The sequence below is a fragment of the Agelaius phoeniceus genome, chromosome 34 (genome assembly GCF_051311805.1).
Source record: "Agelaius phoeniceus isolate bAgePho1 chromosome 34, bAgePho1.hap1, whole genome shotgun sequence".
NCBI lineage: Eukaryota > Metazoa > Chordata > Aves > Passeriformes > Icteridae > Agelaius > Agelaius phoeniceus.
Genome location: NC_135298.1, coordinates 4096506 through 4111910, shown reverse-complemented (window position 1 = coordinate 4111910; position 15405 = coordinate 4096506). Strand labels below are relative to the sequence as shown.

Sequence of the window (15405 nt, the reverse complement as noted above, 5' to 3'; positions counted from 1 at the left end):
CCGGCAGCTCGGAGCCCCGAAGCAGCTGTGGGCCTCCGAGTACCGCGGTTCCGGACTCCTGCGAGGGGACCGGCCAGAAACGGAGGGAAGCAGGAGAAGCCTGAGTGAGTGAGACGCCTCCCAGGGGGATAAGGCGGGCCCCCCTCCGGGCGTGGGAGGAATAGAAATGTGAGTGGCACGCAAGGGGTCGGCCTTCCCCCTTCAGGCTTGGTAGGCACCCTCAGGGCGTGCTGAGGGTGGCAGACGAATTGGTGAGTTGGCACGCAAACCCCGAACGGAGCTCCAGGTGCGGGGAGGATCGGGGCAGTGTGAGTCGCGCACAATCCCTGGAGTGGGGGGACACGGGTCCCTACCGGGGTTTGGGGTGCCCCGAGTACAGCAGTAGCACTGAGTAGAGCCAAGAGGGCCCCAGTGCCCAGGCTCGGACGGCGGTGCTGGGGGTTCAGTGTGCCGCGGTTCAGGTAGAAACCGTAAACCCACTGGAGGCCCCTGGGGGCACTGGGGTCACAGGGCAGCGCAGGGCTGGGCTTACAGGGCAGGGCAAGGCCCGACCTGCCCCTTCCTCCCTCACACACAAAATATTTGGAGTAAACAATCTCCTCCAGTCTGTCACAAGAGGCAATGTTGGAGGTGCAATCCCAATTGTGGCCATGGGCACCTGGCTGAGAAGGACAGTTCTTTTCCATAGGAAGGAAAGCACAGAGCTCCAAGGTTTGGATGGCAGGTGAGAGCCTCAGTAGGCCAAGGCCAGCCAGACTTGTCAGTAATAGCAGATTTTGGATTTAGGGAATTTTGGAGGTGGAAACCCAATCTCAGCCATGGGCACCTGGAGAAGCAGGACAGATTGTTCCCAAGGGAAGAAGAGCATGGAGCCTCCCCCAGTGTTTTGGAGACAGATGAGAGGTGACCATTGTGAACCACTGCCAACCAGACTTGTCCTGGTAATACTCCTATGGGAAGAATCCCGGGATAGAAGGAAATTTGGAGGTGAAATCCCAATTCTGGCCATGGCTGCCTGGAGCAGAAGGACAGTTTTTTTCCATTGGGAAGGGAAGCACAGAGCCCCAGTGTTTCAGCAGCAGATGAGAAGTGACCCTCAATATGCAAAGTCCCTTGGAGCAGTCAGGCTGCCCATGGGAGGCCAAACCAGCCAGACCTGTTCTATGTTCCCTTGGTTTTATGGGGCTCCAGAGTGTCACAATGGTCCCTTGGACCCATGGGTGTCGGATCGGCGGAAAAAATGCAGCACTCAATATGAGTGATCAGCAAGTCTCCAAGTTTATTGAGATAGTTCACACATATTTATATTGGTGTTAATGAAGCTTATACATATTACAAAGCTGAGCTCATTATTGGTTAATTACTCATCGGGCAACCACGCCTACTTCTCTTTTCTTATAGTTATTTTGTTATTACTTCTACATTCTTGTGGTTATTCTGCTGAAACTATCTCCATATTTTTGGCAAAATATCCTCTCCTCTATTCTGTTGTTGCACCAAGGTCGCATCAGTGATTGGACACTGACTGCTGACTCCTAGACTTGCTTTCTGTAAATCTTAATCAGCGGTATCATGTCTACGTGACCTTTCTCAGCTAGGCAACTGTCCACAAAGCTCTCCACATTTCCCCCGTTTTTCTGCTGAACAAGCATGGTCCGATTAAATGCAGCAGATATCATCTTTTGCACCATGTTCTGTAGGCACATGCAAAAGCATGGCAAAATTAATACTACCAACAAAGCTATAATTCCCACGATAATGCTGACCTTAACAGTAGAGCGTAACCATGATCCCAGGCCTAATGATTTGAGCCATCCATCAATACCAAGGCCCGATTCTACCTGTAGGTTCCCATTTAACCTCCGCAACTCAGAGAGTTGGGAGTGAATGGACTGTGAATTATCAGAAAGATTCATGCAACACATGCCCTCAAATTCTTCACAACCATGGCCTTGTGCAAGTAAAAGAAAATAATTGCAGCTCTATTTTGAAGTGTCGCATGGTGAATAGAATCAACATCAAGCAAAAGGCTAGAAAGTGCCAAAGAGGTGGCATTGGTTTGCTTAGAAAGCCAACATCTTATATGTTTAAAATAGCATGAGCACCTGCTGCTGATACCCCTGGAGTCAAGAAAGATGCTGCAACTATGGCCCCTAGGGACCAGAATTTTACATCATCCCTGCAGTCTGCAGCAAATGCATGAGCCATTCATTTATTGCGACGATGGTGGTGGCTCATGTTTAGTATCATGGACATGTTGGCTGTAAGTAGAGACAGCCGTCCAATTGTATACAGTCCCCCGTGCAGCATTGATGGGATACCGGGCCAAGCACAGTCCCCACATATCAGGAAGTATCCTGCTGGCAATTGAATAGGGTCATTTGATGAGATTGACACTTTCTTTGTGGTATAATTGCACCAGGCTGTTGCATTATGGTAGACAGCCATGCTGGAAGTTACAATATTGGAATGGTTCTTGACTGGCAGCTGGCTTCTATGGTTAAAATGAATATATGCATCTGCCATCACTGAACCTAACAGCTCCAATTCTTGGGGTTCCTGCGGTGCTATGGGAAAAAAGGAAACCCATTGATCCCAATTATCCACACTTGCCCTAGCACTGTTGACTCTACAGGTGGGTACATGTGAGGGGCATGGCCAGGAGTCTGCTGGTAACCCAACCAACCAGATTGTAAATGGATTGCCAGGAGAAGATAATGACAGGCAAACAGCCTCCTGTTTAGTTAAGGTTGCCAGGGTGACCCCTATGTTAGTCTTGGGCTGAAGTGGGGCCCATGCTTGATGGTCTGCACTGTCCGCAAAAAGGTCAAAGATTAGTATAGTAATAGCATAAGGTCTCCATGTCACCCTGATTTTTCCAGGCACTGCTGTGAACCACCCAGACATTTTGGAAACAAACATGTTTGTCACAAACCTTTAAGAATATATCTTTTTTCTTTTTCTCTTTTTCCCTTCTGATCTGCCTAGATTTAACCTCTTTAGGTTTCTCAAACAATCATCCCACGCTCGGTTGGGATCTTGACCTCCTGAAATAGGACCTATTACACTTTACTGTGACAGGGGAATACCCTGACCACACTTAGACTGTAAAATACATGACTGAGATTGCCCTAAAGTGCATTTGACTAAATGCTGGGTTTCCCACCTAAACCATGCAAGGATTATCTGTTCTGGGGATTCATACAACTGTAACCCTTGGTGGCTAGGTAGCTTTGTAAATGCTTCAAGTTCTCTTTGCCAGGAGTTGAACTGTTAATAGAAATCACAGCTCCTGCACCACGATTCAGGTAATTAGGACTGATGCACCCACTTAGTTTCCAGACAACCCCCGCAAAAAAGCCGTATCTATGCAGCACAATGTCTATTATGACACTTAATACAAGCTAAAATCCTAGGCCCTCTAGATTCAAATGTAGAAAGCGCTGAAAGCAAGCTTAATATATCATCAACAGATTTGCACTGATCAACTGCTTGGTTGATGGCAAAACTACACTGTCCTTACAGTTTAAGAAGTATCGGTCGAAGGATGATCAAGAGCTTCGTCTCCACTCGCTGACGATCCTCTTCGCTCAGGTGATCGAGGTGTTCCATCAAACACAGCTGCTCGGGTCCATTTAGCAGGTACCTACAGAGATCCTGTAGGGGTAGAAACACAAAAATACCCATGGCCCCAGTATAACACCTTAGCAGGACCTTGCCATTGTCCTGTTTTAGGATCTCTGTATCTTACCTATACATCTTGCTTCACACCATCTTTTTCTTGTACATAATGACGAATTAAAGCAGGAACTTTACTTTCCCCAAAAACACACAAGTGATTCAAAACAAATAAACACTTTAACAATCTTTCTTGTGACTCTCTGATATCTGTGTATTTACTCAAATATCTTTTCAAGGTACCATTTGCTCTCTCTACGATCACTTGCCCTGTAGGAGAATTAGGGATGCCTGTCACGTGTTCTATTCCCCACATTTGCATGAATTGCTTTATTCTTTTGCTACAGTAAGCAGGCTCGTTATCTGTCTTGATGCGCTGTGGCACTCCCATTACTGCCAAACAACTACTGAGATGTCTCTCCACCTGCCCTGCTTTCTCACCCGTTTGTGCTGTGGCCCATATAAAATGACTATAAGTATCTATGGTAACATGCACGTACTTCATCCTTCCAAACTCAGCAACATGTGTGACATCCATTTGCCAGGTCTCATTTGTGTTCAGCCCTCTTGGGTTAACTCCCAGACCTAACCCGCAGCCCCCATTATGATGACTACATATGGGACAGGCTTTGACTATTGCCCGTGCCTCCTCCATAGATATCTGAAATTCTCTATGGAGGCCTTTTGCATTTTGGTGGAACATGGAGTGTGCCACTCTGGCCATAGTCTGCCTGGGAATTGGAGTTGCTTGTGTGATTGAGACTAGCTTATCTGCTCGCGCGTTACCCTCTCCTAGACCAATCTCCCATTTGTGACTTCTGATATGGATAACAGAGAAAGAATGCTTCCTCAGCTTAATTGCCCTCTGCAACTGTATAAACAGTTCATGCAACCTCCTGTTTTGAACCTCTTTTATCGAGGCATCCTCTATTCGTTCACACACTCCTGTAACATACAAAGAATCTGTCACTATGTTGAGAGGCCCAGAAAAGTGCATCATGGCCCATACAACAGCCAATAGCTCCATCGTTTGTAAGGTATCCATCTCGGTAGCTTGGAGTGTTTGATGATGCCATTGTCCTTTTTCCTGCCAGGTCACTGCAGCGGTTTTGGATTTTCTTCCCGCATCCGTATAAACAGTTCTAGCATCCGATAAGGGCTTTAGTGATCTTTTTGGGCATTGAATCCAACTCCACTGTCCTATCCAATTCAATGGTATATTGGGAATATCATCAGTGGCAATTATGCTACCGGCTCCCAACAGAGCCTCTTGTAATTCCATACTGTTTGTCAGGTACCAGGTCAATGTACCCTTCTTCATTGGTATCCGTATCTGACCAGGTTCCTTTCCCATACTCTGTAACGCCCGTTCACGACCCTTTTTCAGCAAATCAGCCAAAATTTCAATTTTTTGAAGAAGGGTTTTATGCTGTTGGAGTGGAGGAGATATCCATTCCAAAGCCCATACCTCCCCTGTTTTTCTGTCTTGCTGAGTAAGCGCACCCAGTAAAAATTTAGTTCCACACCAAACTGTCAGCTGTATAGGGATGTTAAGATCACGTCTCTGAACACTGCCTTGTGTCACACAGTCCAGTATCTGTTGAAGTGTCTTAACCTTCTCAGAGGTTATATGGACAGGCTGTGCTGGATCAGTTCCTTTCAGTAAAGGTCGAAGTTCATCTAATAGTTCATTAGGGATGCTTACAATAGGGTGCAGCCATTGTAGATCGCCAAGTAACTTTTGAGCATCATGAAGTGTATGTATTTTAATATTTAATTGCAATTTCTGGGGGCTTACAATTTGATCAGTAAGTATCCATCCTAAATATCTCCAAGGTGCAGATAATTGAATTTTTTCAGGAGCTACATCTACTCTATGTAGTTTCAGGGCATCATGTATTTTTTTGAATTTGTTGACCTGTAAAAGGTTGTGGCTGCGCAAATAAAATATCATCCATATCATGATAAATGATTGTTTCAGGCCAGGCCTGCCGCAAAGGTTGTAAAGCATTGTCAACACACAGTTGACACAAGGTGGCGCTGTTGCGCATGCCCTGGGGAAGATAAACCCATTCAAATCTCTTGTCTGGCTCTTCCCTGTTTAGAGCTGGCACAGTGAAAACAAAGCTCCGAGTGTCTCGAGGGTGAAGAGCAATAGTAAAAAAACAGTCTTTAAGATCAACAATCAAAAGTGGCTAGTCCCTTGACAACATGGCCGGATTAGGTAATATTGGTTGTAAGGCTCTCATAGGCTCTATTTGTTCATTTACAGCCTGCAAATCATGTATTAAGCGATACTTCCCCGACTTCTTTTTAATAACAAAGATAGGGGTATTCCATGGACTTGTTGACAACTGTAAATGACCTTACTTATATTGTTCATGTACTAGTATGTGAACTTGTTCCAGACTTTCCCTTTTTAACGGCCATTGCTTAACCCACACAGGAATGTCCGTGGTCTAAGTTAATGGGATTTGGAAAGTTCACACAATGGCTATTAGCCTAAAGGGTTCTCATTTGTCAGTACTACTCCCATTTGAGCCAAAATGTCTTGACTAATAAGGAACTGTACAGCAGGGGGCAAATGTACAATTGACAAAACACTCCACAAAGTTTTTCCATCAATAGTTACAGATAACATGGGTGATTTTCTTGCAAGTGTTAGGCCTCCAACCCCAGTAACTGGCACTGTGGTTGGCTGCAATGGCCAGTTGTGGGTCCAGAAATCTGGACTAACAATGCTGGAGTCCGTGCCAGTATCCAATAATCCTTCCAAGGTTTGCCTCACACCCCGATACTCCATTATTACATTGCGCTTTGGACTGCAATACAGGTTCATTATTAATAAAATAAGTCCTCCAGTGGAACCAAATCCTCGCTCCCCTCTCGACTGTGTTTGATGAGGGGCTAAAGTTTACCCATTTGTTCTAAAGGAACCAATTGAGCTATCTTTTGTCCTTTCTCAATTTGTATAGGTGGAAAAAGAGTATGCACCACAACACAAATTTCCCCTGTATAATCAGCGTCTATTACCCCAGGTAAAACAAATAATCCCATCATAGTAGCCGATGAATGACCCAGAAGTAAAGCTCCCATAGGTAATCCATCAATAATGATTGGTCTCTTTATTCCAGTCAGAACCTGTTCCAGTTGGGTGGTCATCAAGGTTACTGCTGCTGCGGCTGCCACGTCCAATCCAAGGCTCCCGGCGGTGGCTGGTTGGAGGGAAGCTGGGCTGAGGTGTTGACAGCAGCTACTTGTGTCTGGGCACGGCGGCTGGTGGATGCGCTGGCTTTCCCATTTTCCAAGCGGTGTCGGCAGGCTCCGGTGTTGTGGGTGTCCAAGCGACAATTTTGGCATCAGGCAGACGCTGGCTTCTTGACAGGCCTGTCGCCTGTTTCCTATACCTCCCCACCGGTAACATTTGAATCGGCCAGTAGATAGAGCCCGTGGAGTATTTGTTGCTGCTGCTTGTAGGGGGGCAAGAGCACCTAACACCTGACTCTGTGAGGCTTCTGCCTGTTTTTGTGAAACTTCTGCCTGTTTTTGTAATCCTGCTCCTAACTCCTTAATAGCATCTACTAACATTGCTTGAGTCCCTATGGGCACATTTGCCAATCGTTCTATAGCTTCTTCTATAGACCAATTAGCTCCTAGGGTATTAAATATGTTCTTTGTAGTCTGATTACTGTTCTGAACGGCGCATTGTTTCAACAAAGTACCTTTCATGAAATCTGGGACTCCTGCTTGCTCAATATCATTGGCTACCTTATCTATAAAAGCTCCAAATGATTCATCTCTTCCTTGCTTTATTCCCATATAAGAAGGAATTCCCACTGGCTCTTTTATCCTATCTATAGGCAACCGCACCAGACGCATAGCCTCCCGACACTTATCAGGACTGATTAACGCCTGTGCTTCTGTCCGAAGAAAAGGCCCTAGACTTATTAACTCCTCTGGGGTTACCCCATGTAATGGGTCGCTTGGCTGCCGTATTACTGCTACACATTCCTGACAGAATGACTGCCAGTGTGCCTTAAATAAGAGCTGCTGATGCTGAGTGAAGATAAGCTTCGCTATTCCTCTGCAATCAGCCGGCAGCAAAACTTTAGTCCCCCAGATATAATCAATCATTTGTTTAGTGGGCTCACCGGTTACCCTAACTTGACTAACTGTGGACTGTAATTGCGACAACAACTTCCAGTCTAGAGCAGTTATTGTTGCTTGAAACCCACCCCCTGCTACAGGAGAATATATCACTGCACAAGCAACATCCATAGCTGATTTTATAGCTTCCTCATCCCCTGTATCCATGATATTTTTTGCTACTGCTGCCTATGCTTCCCTTCACTCTCATGCAATGGCCCCCACTAGGTCACTTTCTGACCTAGGGATCGGCTCATTACTAGGAGGAGGAGATGGAGGGTTTGACACAGGCAGTGTGGACGGTGCTGTTGTAGCACATGCAGGGGGTGAGCTGCTGCTTGAAGCAGGAGCCGATGTTGGTGGCAAAATGACTTTGGATGTAGCAGGGGGTAAAGGACAATTAAACCAGTCCCCATAATCCTATTCTTTTCATGCGCCACGCTAGCGTGCTTAGCAGCCTTTTCTTCTGCCTGATATTGTAATAACTCATCATGCACAACTCGCCACAACTTTCCCAACTTTTTTGCAGTTTTATCATCATCTATGACTGCCTCCCACAGCTTGTCCCCAAATTTGCGCCACTCTGTCAACTCATGTACTGTACGAGGATTTTGAAAAACTCCCTGTTCATACCCATAAGCTAACAACCCAGGAAGCTCTTTCTGCAAATCTATGCCCTTAAACTGACACTTTTGTAAAAAGCAAGTAAATAAATCATATGCTGCTTGCCTTTCTCTATGCATTTTAAAAAAGTCAGCGCGCTGTTGCAGCCCTACAAGGTCTCGGCAGCATGTATCGACCGGGCTCACTATTGAGGTCACCCAGGGCGTGGCACTTTCCCTTTTTCAGCGGTGCTTTCGCTGTCCTTGCTGCGACAGGACCCGAACTCCTACACCGATCCACCGTGGTTGCCGTTGCCAGTATCACGTCGGGGTCACCACTTGTCGGATCAGCGGAAGAAACGCGGCACTCAACAAGAGTGATCAGCAAGTCTCAAACTTTATTGACAGTTCACACATATTTATATTGGTGTTAATGAAGCTTATACATATTGCAAAGCTGAGCTCATTATTGGTTAATTATTTATCGGTCAACCATGCCTACTACTATATTCTTATGGTTATTTTCTTACTACTTCTACATTCTTGTGTTTATTCTGCTGAAACTATCCTCATATTTTTGGCAAAATATCCTCTCCTCTATTCTGTTGTTGCACCAAGGGCACAATGTCCTTGTCAGTGGTTGGACACTGACTGCTGACTCCTAGACTTGCCTCCTTCTAACTTAACCAATGGTATCATGTCGACGTGACCTTTCTCAGCTAGGCAACTGTCCACAAAGCTCTCCACAGGCATCCCTCCAGCTTCCTGCATGGGGCAGCTGCCCCTGGAAGGGCCCAGGAACCTGGAGGGCTAAGGGGGGCAGGCAGGGAGCCAAAGGCACCTGGGGACGCTGTGGGGACAGCCCCCTGTCCAACACAATCCATCCTCCAACAGCCCCCAGTGCCAGATCCCCCATCTCCTGCTGCCCCTCCCCTCCCAGAGCTTTCCCTGGGGGACACCCCAGAGCTGAGCCCGGCCCCAAACCCAACATGTGGGAGAACAAGGGGAACAAGGCACATGGGATCAGGTGGCTGATGGGCATCTCAGTCACTGCAGACACTGGGGAGCACTGGGCAATGCTGAGCACCTGCAGACAAGGCTGAGGCCTGGGGAATGCCTCACGAGTGACAATTCCCACATCCACACAACCCAATATCCCTTTTCCTGCAGATGCCAAACCAGACCAAGTTCCATGCCCACAGCACTGTCCAGAGGGGAATATGCCCTGCCCTGCCCCTCATCCTGTCACACCTGCAGCCACGGAGCCCTCCCAGAGCACCTGGATCATGGCCCTGGCTTGGGACCAGGCCAGCACTGGCCCTGAGCAGGATGTGCCCATCCCAGGGGACATGGGGAAGAGGAAGTGGGCACCTGTCCCCAGGCAGCCACTCGGAGCTAATTGGGGGAACAGAGGTGCCCTGTGAGGAGGAGGGGTGTTGGTGCCCTGCCAGCCTCTCTGACAAGCCCTGTTTACCCAGGCCCTGAGGCACCAGGAGCACATTCAGATATCTTGGGCTTCCAGGAAGGAAAATCCACACTGAAGTGGTTCCTGAGAGCTGTCCAAGGCTGTGATTCCTGTTTGCCATTCCAGGGCATTAGTGAAGGGTTCTGCACATCTCTTTCCCCAGGGACAATGTGCATCCATCAGAGAAGTGTTATGGCCCAGCTGGGAAAACATTTCAGGCCACTGCCTTGGCTGTTTGCTCTGGAACTCACCCAAGGAGGCGCCGAGCCCCGGAAGATTTTTCTGTGGAGTGCCCCAGGGCTGAGAGACCAGAGGGTCCCTGTGGGGGATTCTTGACCAGATGGACAAGAGCTGTGATGTCAGTGGGTTGCTAAGGACACCTTGGAATGGAATTGAGGACAAGTCCTCAGGGTTCTAATTGCAGAATAATGGCCAAGGAGAGATCCAGACCTCCTTGGAGAACAGTGCCAGTCAGGGGGGTGGCGCTGGACAGCCACTGACCACGTGCCAACAGCCCGGGCAGAAGGAGCTGGACGTGCCCAGAGGCTCCCAGTATTTGGCAGATTGGCCCTGCAGCCTCAGGGACCCCATAGGAATGTCCCTGCCCTCCTCGGGGCTGTGCATGAGCTGTGCAGAATCTCTCCCTCCAGCTCTCAGCAGCATTTCAGCAATGAGCTATTTCCCCTCTTTGACTGACTGGTGCTTTTGCTCAAACAATTTACATCAGGGTCCTCAGCACAGGAAAGGTTCAGAGTTCATGGAGCAGCTCCAGAGGAGGCTGAGATGCTCCAAAGTGTTGGAGCACCTCTGTGACAGAGACAGGCTGGGGGAGTTGGGGTGGTTCAGCCTAGAGCAGAAAAGGCTGTGGGGAGACCCCATTGTGACCTTTCAGGACTTCAAGGAACCTCACAGGAAATATGGGGAGAAATGTTTTAGTAGGCCTGTCTCAATAGGAGAAGGGGAAATGGTTTTAAAGCAGAAGAGAATAAGTTCAGACTGGAGATAAGGAGGAAATATTTGATGCTGTGGTGGTGAAACCCTGGCATAGGTTTCCCAGACCCCTGGTGGATGCCCCATCCTTGGAAATATTCCTGGTTGGATGGGCTCTAGCAGCAGGATGGAGCAAAAGATGTCTCTGCTCCCACCCCACAGGAGGCCCTGTGGTGTCAGCTACCAGAGGGGTCAGTGTCTCTTGCAGGATTCAATTCCCCCAGAGAGCGGAGGAAACACACAGCAGCACAGATGGCAGGAACGTCCTCCCTGGAGATGGGAATATTCTGGATCAACAGGCTCAGACTGCCCAGTTTTGTGTCTTTGTAGATGGACACCAGTGTCAGAAGAGACTGAGAACCAGGAGCCCCCCCCAGTGTCTCTGAGTGCCCTTGGTTCCAGGAGGCCCCACAGAATCCCAGGGTGTGGCAGGAAGTTCCTTTGTTCTGAAACTGTGGTGCTATAAGCAAAAGTAGTTTGTTCCAGTTGTCTCCCATGCATGTTGGTTTGCCCTGGGGATGTACCTTCCCATCCCCCTGTCCATCTACCTCAAGACCTCCTGCTAATTCCAGATCCTTCCCTGCCACTCAGGGAAACCCTTCCCGCCTCCCTTGTCCATTACAGAAACCCCACCTTTCTCTCTAGAAACTTCTGGGTCCATCTTGTATCCCTCGAATACCCATTGGTGTGCTCAGTCCACTCTCCTCCCCTGTTGTTGCCCACTGGTTGCCATAATGTGTGCCCTGCCCTGTGCTCCTCCCCAGGTTTCTGCTATTGGTCCTTGTTTGTGTCCTCCCCATGTTCCCTGTCCCGTACTGAAGCTGTTGTAACCCTGCATTTGCTGTCACTTGTCCCTGCACCCTCTTGGAGAGTAAAACCTGTTGGGAGCATGCAGAAGTGATCCCTCTCTTTGCTTGGCTCTGGATTCCTCAGCTCGGGACAACATCAGTAACTGCACAGGGCAGCTTGCTGCTTCTGGGAGACAAGCAGCCCTGCTTGTACCACCAGCCAAACCGGCCCCAAGGGCGGACAGGGAGTGGCCACTCATTGCACGGGCCAGGAGACAGGGCTGGCTGCAGACATCTGCGAGTGGCCACCGTGTCACCAGGGCCCCTTTGGCTCCATGAGGCCCCACAGAATCCCAGGGCCTCTTTGGCTCCAAGAGGCCCCACAATGTCACAAGGACCCCTGGACACCACAAGGCCCTGAGGTATCCCAATGGATCCTTGGTTCCAACCAGCCGCGCTGTGTCACAAGGGCCTCTGGATTCCCTGAGACCCCCCAGTGTCCCCTTGTGTCCCCTTGTTTCCACAAGCCACGGGGTCACAATGGTCCCTGAGCATCTTTAGGCACCAGAGTGTCACAGCATCCCCTCAGTTCCATGAACTCCACAGTGTCACAATGTCCCCTTGGACATGGTTCCTGGGAACCATGAGGCCCTGAGGGATCACAGTGGATGGTTCCATGAACCCCCACAGGTTGGCAGTCTCCTCTTGGTTCCATGAGGGCCCATGGCCCCAAAGGGGCCTCTGGATTCTGCAAGAACCCAGAGTGTCACAGAGCCCCTGTGATCCCATGAGTCCCTGCAGTGTCACCATGTCCCCAGGATGCCCTTGCAGTGTCACAGAGGAGCAGCACTGGAGTGGGCACAGCACCAGGGGAGGTTTGGCAGCGTTCCCTTCTCTGTGACACCACAGCGGTGGCAGCTACAATGTTCCCCACTCTGTGACACTATAGGTGTGGCAGTACCATGTCCCCTTCTCTGTGACACCACAAGGGTGGCAGCCCCAAAATTCCACTCCTTATGATCCCACAGCAATGGCTACCCCAACATTCCCTTCTCTGTCACACCAGAGCAATAGCAGCACCAACATTCCCCTCTGTGTGATACCACAGTGTGGCAATCCTGATCTTCCCCTCTCTGTGACACCACAACAGTGGTGGCAATCCTGACCTTCCCCTCTGTGTGTCACTGCAGCTATGGCAGCCCTAAATCCCTTCTCTGTGACACCACAGCAGTGACAGCCCCAACATTCCCTTCTCTGTGACACCACAGCTGTGACACCCCTAGTCTCCCTCTCTGTGACACCAGAGATGGCACCCCTAGCGTTCCCCTCTTTCTGACACCAACACAGTGGCAAACCAAAGATTCCCCTCTCTATGGGAAAACAGTGGTGGCAGCCCCAGCGTTCCAATCTCTGTGACACTGCAGCAGTGCAGCCCCAACGTTCCCCTCTCTGTGACACCACAGCAATGGCAGCCCCAGTGTCCCACTGTCTGTGACACCACAGCGGCCACAACCTCAACTTTCCCTCCTTGTGACACTGCAGCTGTGGCAGCCCAGAAGTTCCCTCAGTGACACCATTGCTGTGGCAGCCCCAGTGTCCCCCTCTCTGTGGCACCGCAGCGGTGGAAGCCCCAAAGTTCCCCTCTCTCTGTCACTCCAGGGGTGGCTGTCTAAAGTTCTACTCTCTATGACAGCAGCACAGTGGCAGTTGCAACATTCCCTTCTCTGTGACACCTCAACATTTGCAGCCCCAGTGTTCCCCTGTCAGTGACACCACAGTGGTGGCAACCTCAGTGTTCCCCTCTCTGTGACATGACAGCGGTGGCAATACCAATGTCCCCTTGTCTATGACACCAAAGCGATTGCAACCCCTCTGTTCCCCTGTCTGTGACACCACAGAGGTGGCACCCCCAGTGTTCTCCTGTCTATGACAGCATAGCAGGGCCAGCCCCAACATTCCCCTCTCTGTGACCCCTCAGCCCTGGCAGCCGCTGTGACACCACAGCTGTGGCAGCCCCAGTGTTCATCTCTCTGTGACAGCACAGCTGTGGCTGTCCCGTTGTCCTGGTCTCTGTGACACCACAGTGGTTGATGTCCGAACGTTCCCCTCTCTGTGACACCACAGCCCTGGCAGCAGCACTCGAACAGAAGCAGCAGCCGTAGAACAACAGGGGAGCAGGGGAGGAGCAGAGACAGAGCTCTGGAACAGCAGGAGATGAGCAGTGCTGGAGCAGTGGTAGAGCAGTGGTAGAGCAGTGGTGGAGCAGTGTTGGAGCGATGTTGGGCAAGCAGAGGAACTGTGCTGGAACATCCCCAGAGCAGCAGTGGAGCAGCTTTTGAGCAGCAGTGGAGTAACCATGGAAAAAGTGGAACAGTGGTGGCACAGGAACCACAGCCATGAACAGTGGTGGCACATTGGTGGCACATTGGAGGCATTTTGGTGGCATGTTGGTGGCACATTGGTGGCACGTTGGAGGCACATTGGAGGCACGTTGGTGGCATGTTGGTGGCACATTGGTGGCGCATAGGTGGCACAGTGGTAGCACATAGGTGGCGCATTGGTGGCACGTTGGTGGCACATTGGAGGCACGTTGGTGGCATATTAGAGGCACATTAGAGGCACGTTGGTGGCACGTTGGTGGCACAGGCCCCACAGCCGTGGAGCAGCGCCGGAGATGCCGAAGCTGCGGGACACAGAGCGGCTCTGTCCTGCAGGAGCTGGCCCCGTACACCAGAGCGATCCCGTCAGGCTGACCCAGAGCAGGCGCAGCAGCAGGAATTGCTGCTGGGCTCTGGAAGGCGCGGATGGAGAACTTTTAATGGTGGCCTGGGGGTTTGATCCTGCTCATTGTGGCCGCTTTTGGCGTGCTGGGACAGTTCCAGTCCATCTGAAGTCATGAACTCAGGAGATACTGAGAACAAAAGCAATCAAATTGCCTTCTTTACTGCAGGGAAACACAGCCTGGGAGAAGTTTCATGATTTCTGATTTAGGAACCAAACCAGGTCAGTTACTGGCCTGTGCTTTGTTCTAGTCCAAGAAGAAATTTCCAAAGTGCTGCGATTTGGAATTATAAACAAGCAACGTGCCTCATCACCTGGATATTTCACTTGGAGTACAGAGCTATTTCTGGTTGTAATGATCGAGAAAACCACTGGAATTCTTTTCCCGATTTCACTCTTTATATTCCTCTCTCTGGGATGAAGCCTCCAAGACTCCCTGCAGGTCTGCGTTCCAGAATTTGCTCCTCTGGAGTTGGGATCGGACAAATGAGCAGTGGGAAGAGGGAGGAAAATGAACCGTTCAAACTACAAACTCTGTTTTTGTAGCCTCTGGATTTCCAGTGTTTAGAAATTGTCATGTTTTCAACTATCTGACCAAATCCCACATTTCTCACTTTTGCCCTGGCAGAAAACCTTCCTTTGGCCCCATTTAGGAACTGACCCTCGGAAACACCTCAGTGCAGATGCTTTTTGGTTGGTTTTGCTAACAGATGACAAGAAAATCAGTGCAAGGGGAGGCATGAGGGAGAGGGCAGAAACAATTCCTTTCTTTTGTCTTCCTGGTAGAAAATCTCCTGCAGAGGTTGTGCTGCAGCCGGAGACTTGGCGGGCCAAGGGCTGAGGGAAGCGATTCAGCTGAGGCAGCTGAGACGTCTCCTCCCTGGTTTGCAGCCCTGGGGCTGGCAGGGGACACAGCTGCCCCCCGTGCACCCCACACCCCCTGGAATGGGGGATT

The 15405-nt window shown here is 49.8% G+C and overlaps 1 long non-coding RNA gene across 1 annotated transcript; it reads right to left on the bottom strand.

Annotated features, from left to right (window-relative positions):
• Nucleotides 1–1255: 1255 nt before the first annotated feature.
• On the bottom strand, nucleotides 1256–7631 carry LOC143696377 (uncharacterized). The gene is made up of 2 exons (XR_013185823.1): nucleotides 3752–7631; nucleotides 1256–3657 (listed from the first exon to the last, which is right to left on the bottom strand). It is a non-coding gene; the product is annotated as an uncharacterized LOC143696377 (long non-coding RNA).
• Between the last annotated feature and the right edge of the window lie 7774 nt (nucleotides 7632–15405).